Source organism: Meles meles, chromosome 11 (genome assembly GCF_922984935.1).
Source record: "Meles meles chromosome 11, mMelMel3.1 paternal haplotype, whole genome shotgun sequence".
Classification (NCBI taxonomy): Eukaryota; Metazoa; Chordata; class Mammalia; order Carnivora; family Mustelidae; genus Meles; species Meles meles.
Genome location: NC_060076.1, coordinates 90,963,615 through 90,984,969, shown reverse-complemented (window position 1 = coordinate 90,984,969; position 21,355 = coordinate 90,963,615). Strand labels below are relative to the sequence as shown.

Here is a 21,355-nt window from a genome sequence, read left to right as displayed (position 1 = left end):
TTTTAACCGCTCTGTGGCATCATGCTGCACGGACAGCCCACCGTGTGTTTCATCGATCCTCTTGTTGATGAACAATTAGGTTGCTTCTTGTTTTGTACTTCGATAAACAAGGCTTCAGTGAATGTTCTTATATATTTCCTATACTAACGTGCCAGTGTTTCTCTTAGACGGTGTTTTGTCAGACTGTTTTGTCTATACCCACTGTTAAAGATACACCCTCCATGGCCACCCAGCCCATGGGTTACACTGTGTGTGTGTGTGTGTGTGTGTGTGTGTGTGTGTGTGTGTGTACACATATATGTGGAAGAAAAGGTTCTCAAAATAGCGCCCACATTTTCTATTCAGTTACGATCCAGTTTAGTGTGGCCAAAAGAAAATGTATTGGTTACAGCGTACTGAAGGGATCCTCTGAGCCCTCTCTGTGAGGCGTTGGGTAAACACTGTTCTGGGACACGTGCAATTGCTGGGTCATAGGTTATACCCAGTTTCCAATTGAGGCTCTCTTTGTGAGTCTTCGTGAGGTCATGTTAAGCACGAACACGGATAGTTCCCTTTAGTTAGCATTCTAGCTGAGGAAAGAGGCTCTTAGGTCATTTCGTGTGTCCTGTGGCTGGAAATGGAAGTCCTCTTTTGAGTTTCTGGGCATTCATTTTTCATCTGTCACAAGATACCAAAACAAAACAAAAATACTAGACTCCAGTATTTTGCAGACTGCTTTCTCATCAACCCTCGGGGTCCTGGGAAAGACTTCGGGGTCGGCCACAAAGTGTGGAAGTTGGGGGTGGGGGGTAGAGTAGGGAACAGAAGTAGGAGATGGAATCCTGGGCTTCTCCCCGTAGTTCCTTCCAAAGGATTCCATGGTCATATTTCTCCACTGTATTTCCATTACACTTACTTCGCCAAACGGGGGGAAAAAACTGTGCAGGCTGAAAATATTCTTAGAACCAAAGAATGTGGCAGTTGAGGGGCAAGGGCTCTGGCAAGCAGGGCTGGCCACCTAAGAGTCGGTCTGTCCCTCTGCCACCGTGGGAGCTGACATGGACAGGGGGTTCTCAGCTCTGGACACTCTGCAGCTGGGGCGGCCACCATGGGGACGGCCGTATCTGTCCCGTCCTATGGGCTCCATCCACATGTGGCTGCTCTAAAAAAGTCTGTCTTCATCGTGCTTGTTTATTCTGTAAGGACGTAATAGACGTTTTTCTGGACGTCATTTCTGCCCCCACAGACTGTTCCACGTGCTCACAGTAAAGCTCGTTTGCTCAGCGGGGAACACACACAGTTAAACCATTCTGTTCACAGAGATGAAATTTTATTATCAGTTTAATGAAACTGTTCAGCTCCTCTCCGGTTTATTTTTGCCTTCCCAAATATAGTAAGGTCATAAAAAGAAGGAAAGAAAAAAAAATGGCAGTGAGCTGGTAGTGAAGTGACTTCGGGGTGGGCAGATGTTAATTTCTGCGGGACCGTGGATGCCTTCCGGAATAGGCTGCCTTTCTGTCTTGCTCCCGGCACCTCCCGGGCTGGATGCCTGCCTCCTCTAGGAGGGCAGCCCTTCGCCTCCATTTGTCCTGCTCGCATTTCATCTTCCTTAATCACTGTTTTCATCACATCACTCCCAGGCTCAGAAACCCCCCAGGGATCTTCATTTCCCACCACGTGAAGTCCAAAGGACGCAGCCTGTTTCCAGGGCTTCTCCTAATCTAGTCTTTCCTTACCTCTCCGCCTTTATTTCTTTTGCCAGGTGCGGTTCTGGTTCCTGTGGCTTAGAGATAATGGAGTTTTTGTACACATCACCACCCATCTGCGCCCCCCCCACCCCCCGCCGCCCCAGATTTGAAATCTGCATCTCTTTTTTTAGAAGATTTTATTTATTTACTTGAGAGCGAGAGAGAGAGAGAGAGAGCATGAGGCAGGAGGGGCAGAAGAAGAAACAGCTCCCTGTGCTGAGCAGGGAGCCTGATGCGGGGCTTGATCCCAGGACCCCGAGATCATGACCTGAGCTGAAGGCAGACCTTTGACTGACTGAGTCACCCAGGCGCCCCTGCTTTGTTTTTCTTAAATTCAGCCTAGTTGCCTTAAACACAACAAAGCAGCGAAGAATGCTTCCCTTGCCCATAGGCTATGGCAGTGTGGCTGCGGGACTCTCTGGGGACAGCAGGGGAAAGGAAGCAGTTTATGTCCCTCTGTCCCTCCGTATCCCAGGAGAAGATGAGGCACTGAGAGAGGTAACTGTTCACCAAAGTCCTTGCTGAAAAGCTCTGCGGGTTTGACAAGACAGGCAGAAGGCACACAACTCCGAGGACAAACACGGAAGATATTCAATTTCAAGACAGGAAGGGCTGGTTCAAAGCCTTTGGAGAAAGGACCGCCCTAGCTCAAGCCACAGTCAGCAGGTGACTGAGCCCCGGAAAAGATGCTGTGGGGGCCGGTAGAGGAGATCCGGAGAAGGCTAACCTACTGGGGCAGGCTTAGCACATCCGCAAATATTGTTTCTTCAACTTTGTATTTTGTGTGTGTGTGTGTGTGTGTGTGTGTAGTGGTCGTGTCCTTTGTTTTTCTAGAATAATTTCCATAAGTCCTCATTCATCCACTTAGCAGCTGTATGATTTGGGGCAAGTTTCTTTACGCAGAAAGTGGAAGAAATAACGGTACATGGCTCATGGCGTCATTGTGAGGACCGAGTGAGCCAACGCTCAGAAGAGGACAGCACGTGGTCCGAGACCAAGATATTAGCTATTCTTACTCTTACAGTTATTAGAAGTACAGGTAAGCGGTTCTTCGTCTGAGCGGCTGCTGGAATTCCACCTTCTCTCACAATACCCTCAGGTCACTTGATGTGAGTGAGCATTCACTCTGCGCTCAGTACCTGCCGGGCACTGAGGGGACATGGATGAGTCTGACATGTTGACCTTGCCCTTGGGTAACCTGCCTTCTAGCAGGGAAGACAAACCTGTGAGTAGATGACATCAGGTTTTTATTTTTATTTGTTGATTTTTTTTGGAGATAGAGCATGCGTGCGAGGGGGAGGGACAGAGAGAGAGAGAATCTTAAAATCGTAAGCAGACTCCACACCCAGCATTGAACCCCATGAGGGGCTCGACCTCACAGCCCTGAGATGACCTGAACCACAACCAATGTCAGATGTTCAACTGCCTGAGCCACGTAAGTGCCCCACATTCTTCTAGCTGAAGGCTGGGGGGGCAGGACCGACCAGCTAGTCACCACTAGCCACGTGTAGCTGCTGCGACTAAGTTGAGATGTGTTCTCTATGTAAAATACACATTGGATATTGAAGAAAATGTAAAATATCCAATAATAGCCAGCATGGTATTGATTACCTGTTGAAATGACGACATTCTGGGTATACTGGGTTAAATACAACATAATTTTTTTAGTTGAGGTGTAGTTGACACGATGTTGCATTAGTTTCAGGTACACGACCTAGTGATTCAACAAGTGTTATGCTGTGCTCACCCCACGTGCAGCTTCTGTCCGTCTCCATAGGACGCACTCACAATACCACTGACTCTGTTCCCCGTGTTGCACCTTTTATCCCCGTGACGTATGCACTCCGTAACCAGAAGCTTGAACCTCCCACTCCTCTGCACCCATTTTGCCCATCCCCCCACCACCCTGCCCTCTGGAAACCATCAGTTTGTTCTATTTATGGGTCTATTTCTGTTCTTTGTTCCTTTTTTTTGTGGATGACACATATAACTGAAATCATGGTATTTCCCTCTGACTTATTTCACTTAAGATAATACCCTCTAGGACCATCCATATTATTGCTAACACACTACATTTTCTTTAGCCATTAATCAGCAGACTCTTGGATTGCTTCCTTATCTTGGCTATTGTAAATAATGCTGTAATAAGCATACAAGTGCTTACATCTTTTCAATTCAGTATTTTCTTTTTTTCTGGGTAAATACCCATGAGTGGAATTAGGGGATCATATGGTGTTTTTATTTTAATTTTTGGAGGAATCTCCATACTGTTTACCCCAGTGGCTGCACCAGTTTACATCCCCAACCACAGGGCACAACTGTTCGCTTTTTCTACTTGTCCTCACCAGCACTTGGTGTTTCCTGCCATTTTTATTCTAGCCATTCTGACAGAAGGTGATACGTTGTGGTTTTGATTTGCATTTCCCTGATAATGAGTGATATTGAGCATCTTTTCACGTGTCTGGTGATCATCTGTATGTTTTCTATGGAACTATGTCTCTTCATATCTTCTGTCCATTTTTAATCAGATTATTCGCTTTTTTTTGGTGCTGAGTTGTATAAATTCTTCTTATATTTTGGATATTAACCCTTACCAGATATATCATTTGCAAATAACTTCACCCTTTTAGTAGTTAGCCTTTCTGTTTTGTTAATGGTTTCCCTTACTCTACAAAAGCTTTTTATTTTGGTGCAGTCCCAATAGTTCATTTTTGTTTTTCTTTCTCTTGCCTGAGGAGACATGTCTAGAAAAATGTTGCTAAGGCCAGTGTCAAAAAGATGACTGCCTTTGTTTTCTTCTGGGAGTTTTATGGTCTCAAGTCGCACATTTAGGTCTTTAACACATTTTGAGGTTTGTGGGTTTGTGTGGGGGGGGTGTGGGTGTATAAGAAAGTGGTCTAGTTTCATTTTTTGCATGTAGCTGTCCAGTTTTCCCAGCACCATTTATTGAAGAGACTGTCTTTTCCTCATTGTCTATTCTTGCCTCCTTTGTTATAGATTAATTGACCCTGTAATAGTGGGTTTATTTCTGGGCTCTTTATTCTGTTCCGTTGATCTATGTGTCTGTTTTTGTGCCAGTACCGTACTATTTTGATACTAGAGCTTTGTAGTGTATCTTGAAACCTGGGATTGTGGTACCTCTAGGTTTGTTCTTTTTAAGATTGCTTTGGCTATTTGGGATCTTTTGTTGTTCCATACAAATCTTAGTATTATTCGTTCTAGTCTTGTGAAAAATGCTGTTGGTATTTTGATAGGGATTGCACTGAATCTGTAAATTATTTTGGGTAGGATGGACTACCCAAATCCATTGGAGGTTCCTGATAGTTAAACGTGTGAATGCAGTCATATATACTCTCCTTGGACCCAAAGAATGAGAACGTATCAAAAGCTCTCACCTTCCTCTAGGATTCTCATCATTAGGTCTATATTGTAGTGAGCAATTTTAGGCTGCTATCTGCTCTCTAGGACTATGTGCAGAAGGGAATATCCATCCATGAGCATAGAATACCCACTTGTGTCATCTTTCATTTTTTCGTGTTTTATAACTTTTATAGAATATAGGTCTTTCATCTCCTTGGATAAATTTATTCCTAGATAGTCTATCTTGGTGCTGCAATTGTAAATGCGATGGTTTTATTAATTTCACTCTCTGCTACTTCCTTGTTACTTCCTTGTTAATGTACAGAAATGCAACTGATTTCTAGGTATTTGTATCCTGCAACTTTATAAAATTATTTTAATTGTTTCTTAGTGGCATCTTTAGGGTTTTCTGTGTACAGTGTCATGCCACCTAGAAATAGTGACCATTCAACTTCTTCCTTACTTTCCTTACCAAAAAAAAAAAAAAATTGTATTCCCGTTCCCTTTTAATTTTTAAAAACTGCACTACTAGAAAATGTAAATTTATGTGGCTCCTGTTCTATTTCTATTAGACAGCAGTGGTCTCCGGTGACGCAGGGTGCTGTGGGCACCCAGCGGGGCAGCATGTCATCCAGTCTGGGGTGAAGGAATGCTGCCTGGAGGAGCGGACGCATCTGAGCTGAGTCTAGAGGTGGAACAGAGGTCATCCAGGTAAGGACACATCTTGAAGATATTCTGGATTGAGGTACCACGAAACCAAGGGAAAGTGTGGTGTTGGGGAGGAGCCCTGGAAGGCAGCCGGTCGTTCCCCAGGTTAAGGCATTATGAGTTGGGGACTGGACAATGCTGAAGCTGCCTGAGAGGTGAGGCCTGGTGTCCCGCCACTTAACATCCAGTAGTCATTAAATGCCCTGGTCCTTGCCTTATATGGGAGGGCTGGTTAGGTCTCCACTCTTTGTTTGAAGTTTTGGACGATCAGCTGTTACCAGCTGGAAGTTTATGTCTCTACAAGAATAAGGATAGGACTAATACATGTACGTATGCTGCTGGGAAGGCTGGATGCCACTTTCCCTTCTGCACATAGTCCTAGAGAGCAGATAGCAGCCCAAAATTGCTCCCTAGAGGGTAGACCTAATGAATGAGAATCATAGAGAAAGCTGAGAGCTTTTGATATTTCTCATGCATTGGGTCCGAGGAGAGTATACATGACTGCATTCACCCCCATTGATCACTGGTCTCCTGGGACTATTTCCCACCCCCAAATTCTCACCAATAAGGAATACAGCTGACCTTTGAACAACACAGGTTTGAACTGCGCTAGGCCACTTAGATGCAGGTTTTTTTTTTTTTAAAGAGGACAGCACTGTAAATGTATTTGCTCTTAATATAATACATATATAAAATATGTGTTAACTCTGTGATCAGTCAGGATTCCAGTCAACAGGCTATCGGTGAAGTTTGGGGGAGTTGGAAGTTGTACATGAATTTTTGACTGTTGAGAATTGGTGCCCTCCACCTCTGTGTTGTTCAAGGGCCAACGGCATAATCATTTATCCGATGATGTTAATTTGGAAGCTCATTATAGCCGTTCTACCCCAAATCACTCTCAGGTCTTCTGCTATTAAAAGGATATTTAGTAGGTCACACAAGGTGAAAGAGGACTGGCAAAAGGAGACTGTGCAAACGCAAGTGGATGGAGAAGCTGGAGAGTGAGAAGACATCCTCAAGGTTTGCTTCCCACTCTCTGCATGTGACTCACACAGGGATCTTCTGAAGATGCCAGTTCTAATCCCTTAAGCCTAGGGGGTGGGAGCAACAATCTGTATTTTTATCCAGCTTGCGGGTGATGTCAGTGCCGCTGGTCTGTGGACCTCGCTTTGAGTTGCAAGGTCTACAGGGTCCATTTAGTGCACTTCTTTACCATGGCTGGAATTTGCATGGCGACAGCCGTGATGAGTCCTTGGAAGGCCCGGAGGGAAGACCTAGAGCCTCCTTTGTGCTTTGCGTCCTCCTCTGTGGAGTGAGTCTAATTGTTGGAACAGTTTTTCCTGTCCCTAGATGCTCTCTGGGAAATTTCTGTGCATTGGTCATTCTATTTTTGGGAACCCCGAGATACGGAACCTGATCTCTGTTTCTCATGACAGCCAGGTGGAAATCTGGAGAACACTTTTAGGTTTCCCTTAGTTCTTTTCAGTAGATTAAATCTCGTCTCCTTTAGCTGTTGATTCTCTACTTCTGCCAGAGTCCTCCATCGTCTTGGCATGTTGCTACTCTTTGGTATCATTGCTTCCAAGCCCTTTAGTGGACTGAGCTAGAGAAATGTGTGTATGCTTATGTGTCCAGTTATGGTCCATGTGATTTTATGTGTCCATGCACCTATTCATCTGTAGAAAACCCTGAGTCTACAGTGATAATTTACTCCAGTTCAGTGCACGGGCTATTATAGCATTTTCGCTTTCCACGTTTATAACTCCCTTCCTAGGTGTAAAAAACCCACCCTCTGATTATCTTGAAGATCATTACCCGTGTGACCGAACCCTCGGGTAAAACCAGTCCTTGGTCCACCTCCACCGCTCTCTCCCCATGCATGGTGTATGTTCATGCCACCCAAGTTCCAACACCTTCCCACTTCCTTTGGGACCCAGCTAATAGCTTCTGGGATGAACTATTTGGGAAGGGATGAGAAAGGGGGCCAGAATGAGGAGGAGGAGAAAGTTGATTTTCTCTTTTGACTTCTAATTTAGTGAATTATGCTAACAGGTTTTCTAATATTGACTCGTCATTGGATTTCCACATTGTGCCCTGCTTTGATTTTTCTATGCTTTCATTTAAGATTTCTTGGCAAGTTAATTTATGTTGCTGATGTGAAAAGGCTTTGTAATGCTAGACATTTCCTTAGACATTTCCTTAGATTCATCCTTTTTGATTTCTACAGGGGGAACACAGAGCTTTTCCTGACTTCCGTGGATTTCTCCAGAGCCTTGGCTTTTGGAAATTCTACCAGAATGACGGCTGCATTTTTCGTGGTGGAAATTATTGATATGTCTCAAAAGCAAGGAATCAGAGAATATCTGTTTTCCAGAGGTAATATATGACTTCCACCAAAGCCACTACCAGTATTTCTAATACCTTAATGAGTTTTGTTTTTTTTTTTCCGTAAGAACAGAACTAAGATTCCTAACATTTCCTGGAATCTCAAAAGAAAAAAAAAAAAAAAAAGGAAAGAAGAAAGAATTCAACGAGATACCCATTTGTTAGCCCAACGTTGGAAGGGATCAGCCTTTGATTGGTGAGCAAATCAATACCAATACCACTATCCTTCATTTCTTCATATCCACCCTGCCCCCAAAGATTTTCTTGGAACCCACAAGAAGGTGAATTGAAAAGATAAATCTGCTTTGGAAAGCATTTGCCTTTTAAACAGAGATGGAGTTTGGGGAAGTGCCATGTAGACATTTATCATTCTACAAATCATAATTATTGTCCGTAACCCGAAACCTGGAGCAGGTTATGATGGTTAAATAATGTCTGTAGTCTTGCTCTTTGGGATGATCATTACCACCCCGCCTTGGGTCTTTTAGGCCTAAAGTGCGTGTGTTGCTTCTATGTCTCTGAGTAGTTAATTCTGGAGGCAACCATGTTGCAGATCTGATCTCCATCCTCCAACAGATAAGGCCTGGATTGCTTTCCTTTTTATACTTCATTATTCACACTTTCTTCCCCATCTCCCACCAGCCCTCCCACCATTTCTATTTAAGGAAGGTATTTATTATATATGTAGATTTCTCCAAAGAGACCTACCTATGCACACGCACATATACCCACAGTCCATGTGCACATCTCTGTATGTTTGTTTTTTTCTTGACTAGGTCACTGCCGAGAAAAACATCCGAGTATGACAGAAGCTGGTAACAGAGATGAGAAGGATGGTACTTATTGGTTGCTGAGGTTTAGAATTAATTTTCGCCATAATAAGTTGACTGTTGGGGAACTGTGCCTCTCTGTGAATTGCACACTTCAGCTGTGTCCCTGGCTCTGGTCACCCACAGAGAGAGTAATTATCCAAATAAGGAAATGCCTGAAAACAAAGAATAATTAGAAGTAGCCTTTCAGAAGCATGCTCGTTTGTGAAACGGGTAGGTCACATTCGTTTTAGAAGCACACCAGCTGGGATATGGTCTGAGCCCGTGATTAGAGCACTCGTCCATTCAACCAGCAAACGTTTACTGAGAGCCGGCCACAGGCTGGACACTGTCCTAGGTGCTGGCTAGGTACTAATAAGCAAAGAGAAATAGGATCCCTGATGGTAAATTTAAAACTGGTTCCCCCCCAAACAGAAGCTCTGATTTTTCATTTTTGCCAGTGTAAATATGAAGATTCAGAGTGAAAATATGAAAATCCTCCCACCATAGCCAGTTTCAAGCTACCCGTGTTCCTCATTGCCTGGCACATAGAAACTGGCAGCCATTATTATAGTCATATCTTGATCCTAATTCGCGTCATTGGGCTTGCTGTAACAACATAAGAAGAAACTCATGACCTACAGGGGAAGTCTAAGATGTACTCAGGGGTGTGTGTGGAGAAGGGTCTGAAAGATGCACGCTGGATTTGGTACAATAACCTAAGAAATAGGACATCCCTCTTTCCTTTTTACTGAAAATCTGTAAAATGCAATTTTCATTAGTACGTATTTTATAAGTTTTAAAGAAAGAATTTACAGTGTCCAAGTGGAACAAGGATCACTTCCACATGATCTGGGCCCGAGAGTGACCAAATGCCGAGGGGATACAAGCCAGTTGTTGGGAGAGAGTCCTATGTCCACAATATATGAATCATTGCTCAATGACTGTTCAGTTGTTTTCCTGGTGAAAAGCGACTTAAACTGTTGGCAGAAGATAAGTACCCCCGTTGCTGTAGGAAGAAAACCACCCCCAAACTAGCTTAAGCCGGTGATTGTGTTCATTTTGCTCACAGGTTTGCAGTTTTTGTGGAGCATGGGGTGGGGGAGGACATTGTGTCCCTTCCACATGGCTTCGGGTGGACTGAAGAAGTAGAAGACAGTGGACGCTGGGTGTGGGCGGGGACTGCCGTGGTTCTGTGGCTGCAGTAGCTCCCTGGGGCCCCTCCAGGTGGCGGCTGGTCTCCCAAAGGTGAGTGTCCCAAAAGAGAGCCAGGTTCAAGCTCTATCAGTTCTTATGCTCTAACCTTAGAAATCCCACAACATCTTCTCTCCACGTCCTCTTAGGGTGGTCACAAAGCATCACCCAGGTCCAAGAAGGGGAAAAAAGGCTCTACCTCTCTTGGTTGGCAAGTTCTGCAGAAACGCATGGAACTGGAATACTGGTGTGGCCGTTTTCGGAAAAGACAACCTGCTCCAAGAACTTCTCTCCTTTTCGACGTCATCAGCACCCCCAGCTGCAGAGAAAACATGGAAGTTAGGCAGATGGTCTCTGGTGCCCAGTGGAATGTGAGTACTGCTCCTTAACGCCAAAAGGAATGCTTTGTAAAAGCTGTAAATTCTTACGTGGGAAACCCAGCAGATGTTATTAGCATTGTGTTCCCCATGCCTAGCGCAGGCATGGTTTTTAAGTTAATTTCCATGTCAGATTTGTCTTAACTGCAAAGCAAATGGACTCCTTACAGAGATGGTGGGAGTCTACCTTTGCTGGGTTGGACTCCGAGTCTGTATTTTTGTCTCTAAGCTTACTTCTCAAATGCAAACTAAGAGCACAGAAAGGAGATTCATGAAAATGAATGTTTTTCAAAGGAATGTTAGATATTCCTCTTAATGCATATAGGTGTCCTTATTTCCTGCCAGCCGCAGGATAGACCAGGCCAAGGTGAGCTTAATATGGCGCTCAGAAGTCCAGTGCTTTCCTCCTATTATTTACTTATTAAGGTTTGAGTCCGTCAATTCATTTGTATCCACAGTGTCCCTTGGTTCCCACTGGAGCATGCATAAATAGAAGATAGTAACAGAAAAATACCAAAGATGTATGGATTACCCATAGAGTAGTACTTAGAGAACTGTCAGAAAATACCCAATTAAGGCAGTCTACAAGATTTGAATCTTACTTTATGGTATGAATTGGTCGCCCCAAACCAGTTGTGAATTAGACATGCAGGGATTCTCATTTGTAGAGATATTACTACTGGAAGTTTGTATTTCTTTGAGCATATCCAACTTCTTGCCTTATTTCAGAAGAGGGGGTCACTGTGTAACAGAAGTCTCAAAAGCCAAGCTCTTTTGGCAATTGATTATTCATGGATGGATAACTCAAATTGAATTTGAACAAAGTTGTATCCCCAAATATCTTCTTGTTCAGGCTGAAGACAACCGTGGGACATTTCAGACAATATTTTGGTTCTCAGAAATTTGTTGAAATTTTGAGCAGTCCTTTTCGTCCCATAACGGCAGTGCCAAAGAGCAAAATGTGTAAACTGACTGCGAGTATTGTCCCTGCTTCAGTGGAATTCAAATATTGTGTCTCCAAATATTTCTGTTCCTTGACATATCCTTGTGAGGAATATTTGCTGATAATCCCGAGCTCAGACAGTCTGTCTGGTGGTTCTTTACTTCGCCTAGGACAGCTTTTATACAGCTCATTCTTGGGGCTCACTTCCGCTTCCCAAAGACGCAGGCCAATAGGAGCCCAAGGAATATAGACCCTTTAGGGGTTCCCCTTCGGATCCTGGGAATCAGCGCAGTCTTGGGAACAATTGACCTAGGACATTGCTAACTCCTGAAATTTTTGTGAAGTTTTGCCTTGATAGAGGTTCCTGTGGCTTGGGGCAAAATGGTGTTACGATTCCATTTCTATCCTTGGCAAACATTTTACAGTAGAAACTCAGGAATACACTGCAATTTTATATATTGACTCACTTCGTAGTAGAAGTTAGAGCTTTGAAAAAGAGACGGGGAAAGGCATTCTAGTTCATAAATCTCATCCTTTCCCTCTTGAGCTTTGTGTTTGGGCTGAAAATTTTTCTTTAATTTAAATATTCAATGTAATGCTGGTAATGATTGTCATTACTTGCTGGATTTTTTTTGATTTCCCAGGCCCCTCCAGCTGGAACTCATGAAACAAACAATTACAAACTAAAGTGGCAATTACTGGATAGAACCACAAAGGATAAATAAGGTTTCCAGGGCATCTGGGTGACTCAGTTGGTTGGGCATCTGCCTCGGCGCAGGTCATGATCCCGGGGTCCTGAGGGCGTCTGGGTGACTCAGTTGGTTGGGCATCTGCCTCGGCGCAGGTCATGATCCCGGGGTCCTGGGATTCAGCCCCGCGCCAGTCTCCCTGCTCTGCGGTAAGTCTGCTTCTCCCTCTGCCGCTCCCCTGGCTTGTACATGCTCACTCAAAGTAAATAAATGACATCTTTAAAAAAAGGTTTCCAGGGGCGGCTGGGTGATCTCTCTCTGTCTGTCAAATAAATAAATAAAATAAAATAAAAGGTGTCCACATCCACAGGTAGAAAAGTAGATAAAAGAGATCTCCAGGTAGAAGGAACATAAAGGCACAAATGCCTTGGTTGTTTAGCACACTCACGGACGGGGAACAGCTCAGTATAACCAGGATCCGTTCCCATATACATGGGAGGTATCGGTGGCTTGAAATATGCAGTCCTCGGCCATGGAGGCAGAGAACTCTATCTTACGTTCTGTCTCCTATTGTCTGGAGAGGCTTTTTGGAGAAATGTGTTAAGATGGATTCTGAGGTTGCCTCTGGCTCTGAGACGGATTAGGGCTCAGAAGATGGGACAACAGTATCAGCCACATATTTTCTCTTTCATACCCTCTTTTTTTTTTTTAAGATTTTATTTATTTGACAGGCAGAGAGGCAGGCAGGGAGAGAGGAGGAAGCAGGCTCCCTGCTGAGCAGAAAATCTAATGTGGGCTCGATCCCAGGACCCTGGGATCATGACCTGAGCCGAAGGCAGAGGCTTTAACCCTCTGAGCCACCCAGGCACTCTTTGTCATACCCTCTCTTAATTTGGCGCATATATATATATTCAGTGTCGTTGTCCTGCACTTGATTCTTATTGGGCTATCTTTGGCAAGGGAGTTTTGCTTCTGGTTGCCATCTGAACCCTGCTGGTGGACACTGAGGCAGGACTGCTGGAACCTACGAACCAGTGAGAATCAGGTGAAACACAACCCAGTGTTCACCTCGGAGCTTCTGAATGAGTGATCCAGCCAAAGGCATGACTGATTAACTATTAATCTGGTTAGTTGTTTGGATGTCCATTTAAAAGCTGTGGGGCACAGGCATATTCTGGTTTTTTTTTTCCAGAAGAAAAAAGAGATAAAGTAGAAATTAGATCCTAGTTCAGTGTTTACCAAGGAAGTGCACATTGTTGAAGCCAAACACCCGCATTATTATACATGTACTCTTTGGTGACTCGTTTTCGATTTAGTCGTCTTTCAGAAACCTATCCAAATACTTTCCATGCTTCTAAGGAATGTAAACATGTATTTACCTACTCTAAGTTGCAATTTATGTGAAGCCTCTTTTTGTTGTTCCTGTTTGTATTTATGCCTAATAATCTCATTGGGACAAAATATATATATAGGCTTTCCATTAGTATCATTTAAAGATTTCATATCTAATTCGCATGTTCTTTTCAACTCTAGGACTTTCTTGGGCGCCACATTTTAGCACTGTAATATCAAGATGTGTACATCATAATATCTGAAAACCTCTCCCATAGCATTTCCTGTCCGTTCCAACTCTCACCTCCCACTCCCTCCCCTACTACTAGTTATTAGTTCTATGCTGTTTCTGGGCCATTCTATTTTTTTTTTAAAGATTTTATTTATGTATTTGACAGATTGAGATCACAAGTAGGCAGAGAGAGAGGAGGAAGTAGTCTCCCTGCTGAGCAGAGAGCCCGATGCGGGGCTCAATCCCGGGATCTAGGATCATGACCCGAGCCGAAGGCAGAGGCTTTAACCCACTGAGCCACCCAGGCGCCCCTTTGGGCCATTTTAGAATTGAGGAAACAGGGAGAGTGCACGCCCGATGGATGGGTAACACTTAATGACGCTGCAAAAATGGGAGAATAAAAATGTGATAGCTAAGACAGAAGATGTGTCCTTCCTCTTCGTTTTGAATGTGGCTCTGCGTATGACTGACAGCCGGAAGTCTGACAGGACTCTCCCACTGTGTCTTAAGGTACTGGATATATATCTTTCATGTTCCTTCAAATACTTCATTTCTAACATTTTTAAATTATTTTGGTGTAGTAAGATAATAAGGTAAATTGGTTATGGGCGTTGGAGCGAACCATTTTACTTCTACCTAGAGACTAAGTTCCAGACCTTACAATGTCCCCACAGGGAATGGGAAAGGTTTTCCCGTTCAGCCCAGGCTTTGAGAATGGAGCCTGGTCCTCTAAGAACATTCTCCTTGCTTTAAGTCTCCTGTTGGGCAGGTGATGCTTATGGCAAGCTCTTATACACTTCCTGCCCAATGATTTGGACCTTAAAATAGCAGTCTTCCAGCCAACTTAAATCTTCTCGTTGCCGCAGACAGGTAAGTTGTGTAAGGCTCAGCAAAGTACGAGAGATACTAGGGGGTCAGACCACAGTTCAAGCCTCAGTATTACCAGCTTTTAGATTTGGGACCTGTCTGGTCACTCCACACCTTTAAGCCTTAGTCTCTGATTCAAGCCCTGCAGAAGATAGTCAGCGTAAAGGAGGTTTACGCACTCGGAACGTGTCAGCAGCAGCCTCGGTGCTGGGCATACAGCACTGAACAGACTTCGTTCCGACTCCCAATGAATCCTGCTCAGGAGAAGATCCAAGGAAGAGTTGCCAGAGGGAGAGCCCAGCCTTGGTAATGGGGTGCCCTGGGTAGGTGAACCTTTAGGAGAAAATCCTTCAAGGCTGAGACAGGAGTCATTATGAGCGCCTAAACTTTCTTCCCTGCAAAATCGGGACACACCTGCCTTGTTGGGTTAGAATGAAGAAACAGACATGAACATAACATCCCAAAGCTGTGCCCAGCAGTTCGCTATTGGGTCAGAAAACATACAGTGAGGAGTGGCCATCCTGAGCAGTGGGGATTAAAAAATGAGTAGGGGGGCTGTCCCCATCCTTCTGGGTCACAGAGGCAGGTAGTCGAGGCCTAGCTCGCTGGGCTGCCCTATTCTTGCTCTCGCCCCACGTGCCTGTTCATGTGTCTCGAGAGCACCTGCTTAGGAGGCCAGGAACGCTTCTCTCTAGTTCACTAGCACACGCTCACGGCTTAGTTCCTAGTGGACCTTTGCTACAGGCCCTGTGCCTTAGAGCAGAGGCAGCTCGAACCCTGCCTTATCCCCTCCCTCTTACCTTCTCCCGCTTGTCCAATGTTCAACAGCCAGACCCTGCACTTACCTGCCTGCTGGTCTTCTCTGGCTAGCACGGGCCACTCAGTCCGCACCGGAGGGAGGGAGCCGCGGAGTGCTGGGGAGCTAAGTCCCACCCCGTGGCTCCACATCCTCTGCTCTCTGAGGAATGCGTTCTAGTGACCCCATGACGATAACTCGATTGATCATTTACCCTACGATGGCTGATTGGCCTTCCTTACCTTACTTGCCCCACTTCCTTACCAGTGATTTCAGGGGATCCTCCCCCCTTCCCAAATAAACCACTTACATTGGAATCATTGCCGAAAGGGTTGTCCAAACTGAAATATTTAAATGATCCCGCTGCCTATAAAGCGCCCATCGCTCATGATGGGAACTGAAAAGGTCACGTACACTTGCAGCCACCAGTGGGGACGTGACCTGTACTGTGCTAATCAGACACACCCCATCCACTCCCTTAAATGGGAAGCCCATGTCATGAAGGAGGAAATGCCCAGACTGGATTCCGGGGACAGACAGTAGTAGAGACAACAATGTGAGTGGGGGTTTTCGGCATCCAGCGTCCGTGGTACATGTGGTGCCCCCCCCCCGCCACCCCCCCCCCCCACCGCCATCCATAGAGCATGGCTTCATTGAGCAGTTCCCCTGCGATGTTTCTGAGCACTGCTGAGCACCGCTCTTTCCCTCGTACTCTCACAACCTCTCCTCCTCTTGTCCTTTCAGAAATTCTTTGATCTCTCCGGTATCTTTTATGACAAATGCCTTTCCTGCCAACATGTCCGGTTTGTTCCAGAAGATAAAGCCAGGAACACTGTCCTCTACCTCTTGCAAGCAGATGGGATTTAGTACAGAAGGGGACAGAAAGCTGGAAAGCCAAACAGGGAGCAATGAGGTAACCCGCAGATCACTGACACCTGGAGGCTGCCGTCACCCCTGGGGCTGGAGGGACCGCAGAGGGAGGGAGGGCAGTGTCTGGCAGGAGCTAGAACCACACGCAGGGGGCTGCTGGCCGAGGTCACCAGTTAGGGTCCAGGACCCGAAGCTCCATAGGAAGTGGGTCAGAGAGAGTGGAAAAAACATCTGGTTTTTCTTCCTTTCCCCCCTTCCAGTTTTACACCATTCCACTCTAAAGTTGAAAGTAAGCAGACGCTAGAGGGCAAGGGAACCTAGAATACAGAGCAGAACAGGGAAAGAGCCAGAAATAGACCAGAATGCCAACAGGCAGCTGACCTGCACAAGTAACGGGAGCTCCCATACTTTTTGGCTGAATGAACAACGAGAATAACCAGAGAGAGGGCTGGGACCAGAACCCTGTGTGAGACCAACTCTTAAAGGATGGGGGAGTTAGATGATTGCCCCTGAGGAGACGCGGTCAGAGAGCTAGGAGGAAAGTGAGGCGGGAATAGTGTCCCAGATGCCACAGCTCCGAAGCCACCCTATCTGCCAGACTCCTATAGCTGGATTTCCACCAAACAGACCTCTGAATTATTCATTGAGTCTAGACAGGAGACTCAGAGTGCTTATCCGTGAGCTTTGGGTATCATCGCTTCTAATCCAGGCTATTCCCTGGGTTACTGGAGTTATTAAGTGAGGATAACAGTGCCTGCCAACTTTCACTGGGCAAGGTGAGAAGCAATGCAAAATGGAGATTTTTAAATACTTGGCAAGATAGAGAACCATGTCGCAGCAGGAACCTTAATTGATAAAGTAGAGACAAGTGCATATTCACTCACACAGTTGGCAATGACGGGACCGTCTTACATGACTTCCTTGAATCGATCATCTTTGTTAGCAGCAGCGCAGAAGAGAAAACAAAGCTCTGTGCTTGGGATTTATGGGAAGGAATGTGGTATAACAGAAAGAGCATCCATTTCAGATTCAGGAGAACCTCATTCTAATCTCACCTTGACTGCTCCTTAGCCTTGTGATTTGAGACGTATTTTCAACTGAGCTTCAGTCTCTTCATGTTTAAAGTTGATTCTGTGCTGGGCATTATGCTGGAATACGGACTTGCCCACATGACGGCCACTTCATCGATACTTGGTCCCATCCTCAATGTCCTTTGCTTTTCTACCACAGCACTAGCGTAGGAATGGGAAGGTAAGAAAGTAAACTAAAATTCTTTCTACAAAAAAATGGCTGTAATGAATCAGGTTTATGGGCAAATGCTTAAAGGAATTAAAAACCAAATCTCAGCCCTCCTGCTTATTGTTGAAAGCACCAAAATCCATGGTATTATTCATCCAAGGCCACTTACTCAGAATTTCAGATGGTCTTTGAAAAATTTATCCATATGGATTTTGCTTCTTTAAAGAAAATCGTCATCTCCCATGGCTGCAGTAAAATGTGTGTTCACATAGTTTGAGTGGGATTTCATTTTTAGGGGGTGCCTTGGTGTTTCTGTGACCCCAGCAAGGGCTGCCCAAGCCTTTATCACATGGCTGCTTCTTGACGCAGCTGGAAATATGATCGCCTCAAGGCCCATCACAAACAAGCAGGACCTCTGCTATGGGTCAGCAGCACCAAGAAGTGTTGCCAAGGTACAGTACGAAACACCAGACCCCCAGGTCTCCCTCTGGGGTTCTGGAACAGCGATCTTTGGCTCAGCTGTGGAAATTTCAGTTTGTTCGTTGAAATCCAAACACACCTGTCCCCTGGACAGGAAAAGGCCTAATAAAGGGACTTCCTCCTTGCTGGCTAGTCTTGGGGTTTTGTTCAGCCCTTAAAGGCGGTGTGGGGGCCGAGTACCACAATGCAGCCTTGCCCTGGATGGAAGCAAGCCCCAGAGATGGTCACTGAGGTAGGAAAGTACCAGCCAGCCTAGATACCTAGGGGCTGCAATGAGGGCACTCAGAACTTGCCTTACCTTTGAAACATCAGACGGAACTCAGACAAAATCAGGTCGCACTTAAACTTTATCCTTGTGTGGACAACCTGTATGCCTTTCCTGTCATTCTGCGGCCTGGCCCTTGGCACAATGCCTTTGATCTGTTTAATTTCAGAACATGACAGGGATGTTTATCCCTTTGTCAGTCATACGCCTTTAAATCTCATACTTGTCATGACTTTGAGAAAATAGGATTTCTAACCAAAATTTATTATTATTAAAGGAATGGCTGCAGTATCAAGCCAAACTTAACCCATGTCCTGGGTGGCGGAGATCAAAAAGAAAGGTTCTCCCCATTATTTTTTTAAGGCTAAGTTGCCCCAGAAGGCCCCTTTCCAGATAGAAAAAAAAAGTTTTTCCAGGGCAGGGGAGACTCATGTCCTGGGACTGTGGAATGAAATGGCCACAGAGGATAGCTTTTCTTTTGCATTGCTCCCCGGCAGTGCAAACTCAGTGTATAGGGCCGCGGAAGCAACCTGGAGGCCCCTGTCAGAGGTCAGAGCTCTGGAATGACTATAAAAGCACCTGAGGCTGCTGAGTTGCCTTTTACAATTTTTTAAGCTTTATTCATTATTTGTTACCACTGGCCATAGTTAACGATATCCTGTTCTTTGAAGACCACGTAACCATGTTTAGCCCTTCATTTTAAAATTTATTTCCATATTCTAAATAGAATGTTACCTCTGCACATGTTCTATTATGGTAGATAATGTCTCCTGTTTACCGTCCTTCCGATTTGTCACAGGACCTTACAACATCTGGATCATCTGACCGCCGAATGGCCACTGTTGAGCCAAGGAGCCTATTACCATGTTTCCCTTCTTGCCCAGTTATTATTTTCCCTAGAGCTGAGGGTTTGGCCATTTTTTTGAAAAATGCCTCTAGTTTTCTCCGTACGTGCTAAGTCTTTCCAGTGCCTCCACTAGCGTAATACTCAAGGCATTGTTTTTTGTTTTTAGCACATTAAGTGTGATAACTGACTTAATTTTCACAGGAGCTCGGAGAGGTAGGTACGTCATGGGTCCATTTCATTCTGTGAAGCACAGAGGGTAACTGACTAGCCTGGTGAGACCCTAAATGGCAGGCAGGACTGGAAGCAGGATCGTTGGGCCTCCTGCAGCCCCCCTCCCAAGCTCAAGCAACACAGCCCTTGGTGTAACTTTCTGCACTAGAAAACCCACCAGATAATCAGTTGGAAACGTTTTGGAAGGCTCTTTCTGCTGTTCATCCTGTCACCTGGTTTCGCCTGGATCGCGTGCTTTCTACCCCTCCACCCCTGGTCCTACTCATCCAGGGGATTTCTTTCTCTCTCTCCTGGATGGATTCCTGGTTTTCTGGGTAGCATTCCTTCTTTCTTGGTTTACCTTAGAGCTTTGGGGGGAGCCATCCTTTAGAAGGCTTCTCAGACTTTTTAGGTCTTAAATATTAAAAAAAAAAAAAAAAGGTTTGCATTCTGTCTAGAGAGCACTGGGTACAGTGTTCACAGCCATTCTTACTCTCAATCATTGGGATGTAACCCATATTTTTTCCGTTATTGAAACTTAAAATGATGGTGGGTCTTCTCTTGTGCATTGTGCTGAGTGCTCCAGCGTCCTTTGGGTCCAGAAAATATCATTGTAGTATTTCCCTTGACTTTTCTCTTCCAAACCCTATTGGTTGGTTGTTGGGTCCCCTGGTTTGGCCTTCTGGTTTCCTCTATTTTTTCCGAATTTTTTTACATAATTTTAGCTCTCCTATTTAAATTTCTAAGAATGCTTTCTTATCTTAATAATAATCTCAGCCTACTAGCCTCCTGATCTTGTTTGGAGAATAACCAACTTGCCTCTGTGAGGTCCTTAAATACAGTTTAATTAGACTTTCCTTCTGAGTTTCCTCTCTTCCTTTCTTTTTTTTTTTTTTAAGATTTTATTTATTTATCCGATAGACAGAGATCACAAGTAGGCAGAGAGGCAGGCAGAGAGAGAGGAGGAAGCAGGCTCCCTGCAGGACAGAGAGCCCGATACGGGGCTCGATCCCAGGACCCTGAGATCATGACCTGAGCCGAAGGCAGCGGCTTAATCCACTGAGCCACCCAGGCGCCCCCCTCTCTTCCTTTCTTGTTTTGAGGTCCCTTCCTTTTATGTTGGAGGCTTTCTTCAAATGCCAAGTAATTCTCAGCTTTCTCTTGAGATTTTAACCGTTGGGCACATAAATGCTGATTGCAAGGTCTGTGTAGTTGGACATGGCTTGCCAACTGCCCGGTAATGGGATAAAGATTTTTTTTCTTTGTGTACATTATGTTGAAATGCAGTGCTGGATGTGGGGGTTCCTGAAACCCATCCGGCTGTTTCTGCAACGTGGACTCGACACCCCTGCCATGTTGCTTGGCCACTGTCTTCTCCTTTTCTGTCCCCACTGCTAAATTCTTAGACATTTTAATGGAGGACAGTTTGGTTCCTGCTGACCCCTGTCCTCAGTGCCCTCCTCTTCCTACCCCTAATCAGCATCACAGTTTTCCTAAATGAAGATAGTTCTAATAAAAAGAATTACTGTTCAATCTGTGCCACAAACCCAAACATCAACTATGGAGTGAAAAACTCTAATACTTCTGTGATAGCTACGGATAAACTCGACTTCTGGACTGATGCCAACTTACATGTAATTCTTGTTTCCTTACAACGTGTAATTATTGCATTTAGATCCATTCCACTTATTAAGATTATTACATTTATCTTGAAGTACATTAATCTTGTTGCAGTGACTCTGCTAAAACTGTTTGTTTATCTTCCTGATGAGTGTGCTTCAGATTTTCTATGTATTAGAAGTCCTGTCTATTGACTTTTGATGGAACTCTCTAGACCTCTTGGCAAACTTATTGTTAAGGGCTCCTTCCCAAGCCCCTAAGTGCTGTCGAAACAATGGTTGTAGATATACCTGGACCTTATCCATGATTTCCTTTACATGGAATCCAACTCTTGATTTTCTGGCCTTACACTGGGTTGTTTCCTGCTTCTTGAAGCTTCCCTAGATTCTACTTCCTTCTCTGGTC

At 44.9% G+C, this 21,355-nt stretch overlaps 3 long non-coding RNA genes across 3 annotated transcripts in view; all 3 read left to right on the top strand.

The window, feature by feature from the left end:
* The window catches only part of LOC123953182, a 30,094-nt gene extending 24,302 nt beyond the window's left edge, over positions 1–5,792 (top strand). Inside the window, exons 6-7 of the long non-coding RNA XR_006820831.1 lie at positions 2,827–2,952; positions 5,660–5,792. This is a non-coding gene — a long non-coding RNA (uncharacterized LOC123953182). The remainder of the gene's footprint in view (positions 1–2,826; positions 2,953–5,659) is intronic.
* An 820-nt stretch (positions 5,793–6,612) lies between these two features.
* Positions 6,613–9,136, top strand: LOC123953183. Its single transcript, XR_006820832.1, has 3 exons — positions 6,613–6,815; positions 8,023–8,376; positions 8,957–9,136. It is a non-coding gene; the product is annotated as an uncharacterized LOC123953183 (long non-coding RNA).
* Positions 9,137–9,831: 695 nt separating this feature from the next.
* Positions 9,832–12,259, top strand: LOC123953180. Its single transcript, XR_006820830.1, has 3 exons — positions 9,832–10,237; positions 10,333–10,554; positions 12,148–12,259. It is a non-coding gene; the product is annotated as an uncharacterized LOC123953180 (long non-coding RNA).
* The last annotated feature ends 9,096 nt before the right edge of the window (positions 12,260–21,355 follow it).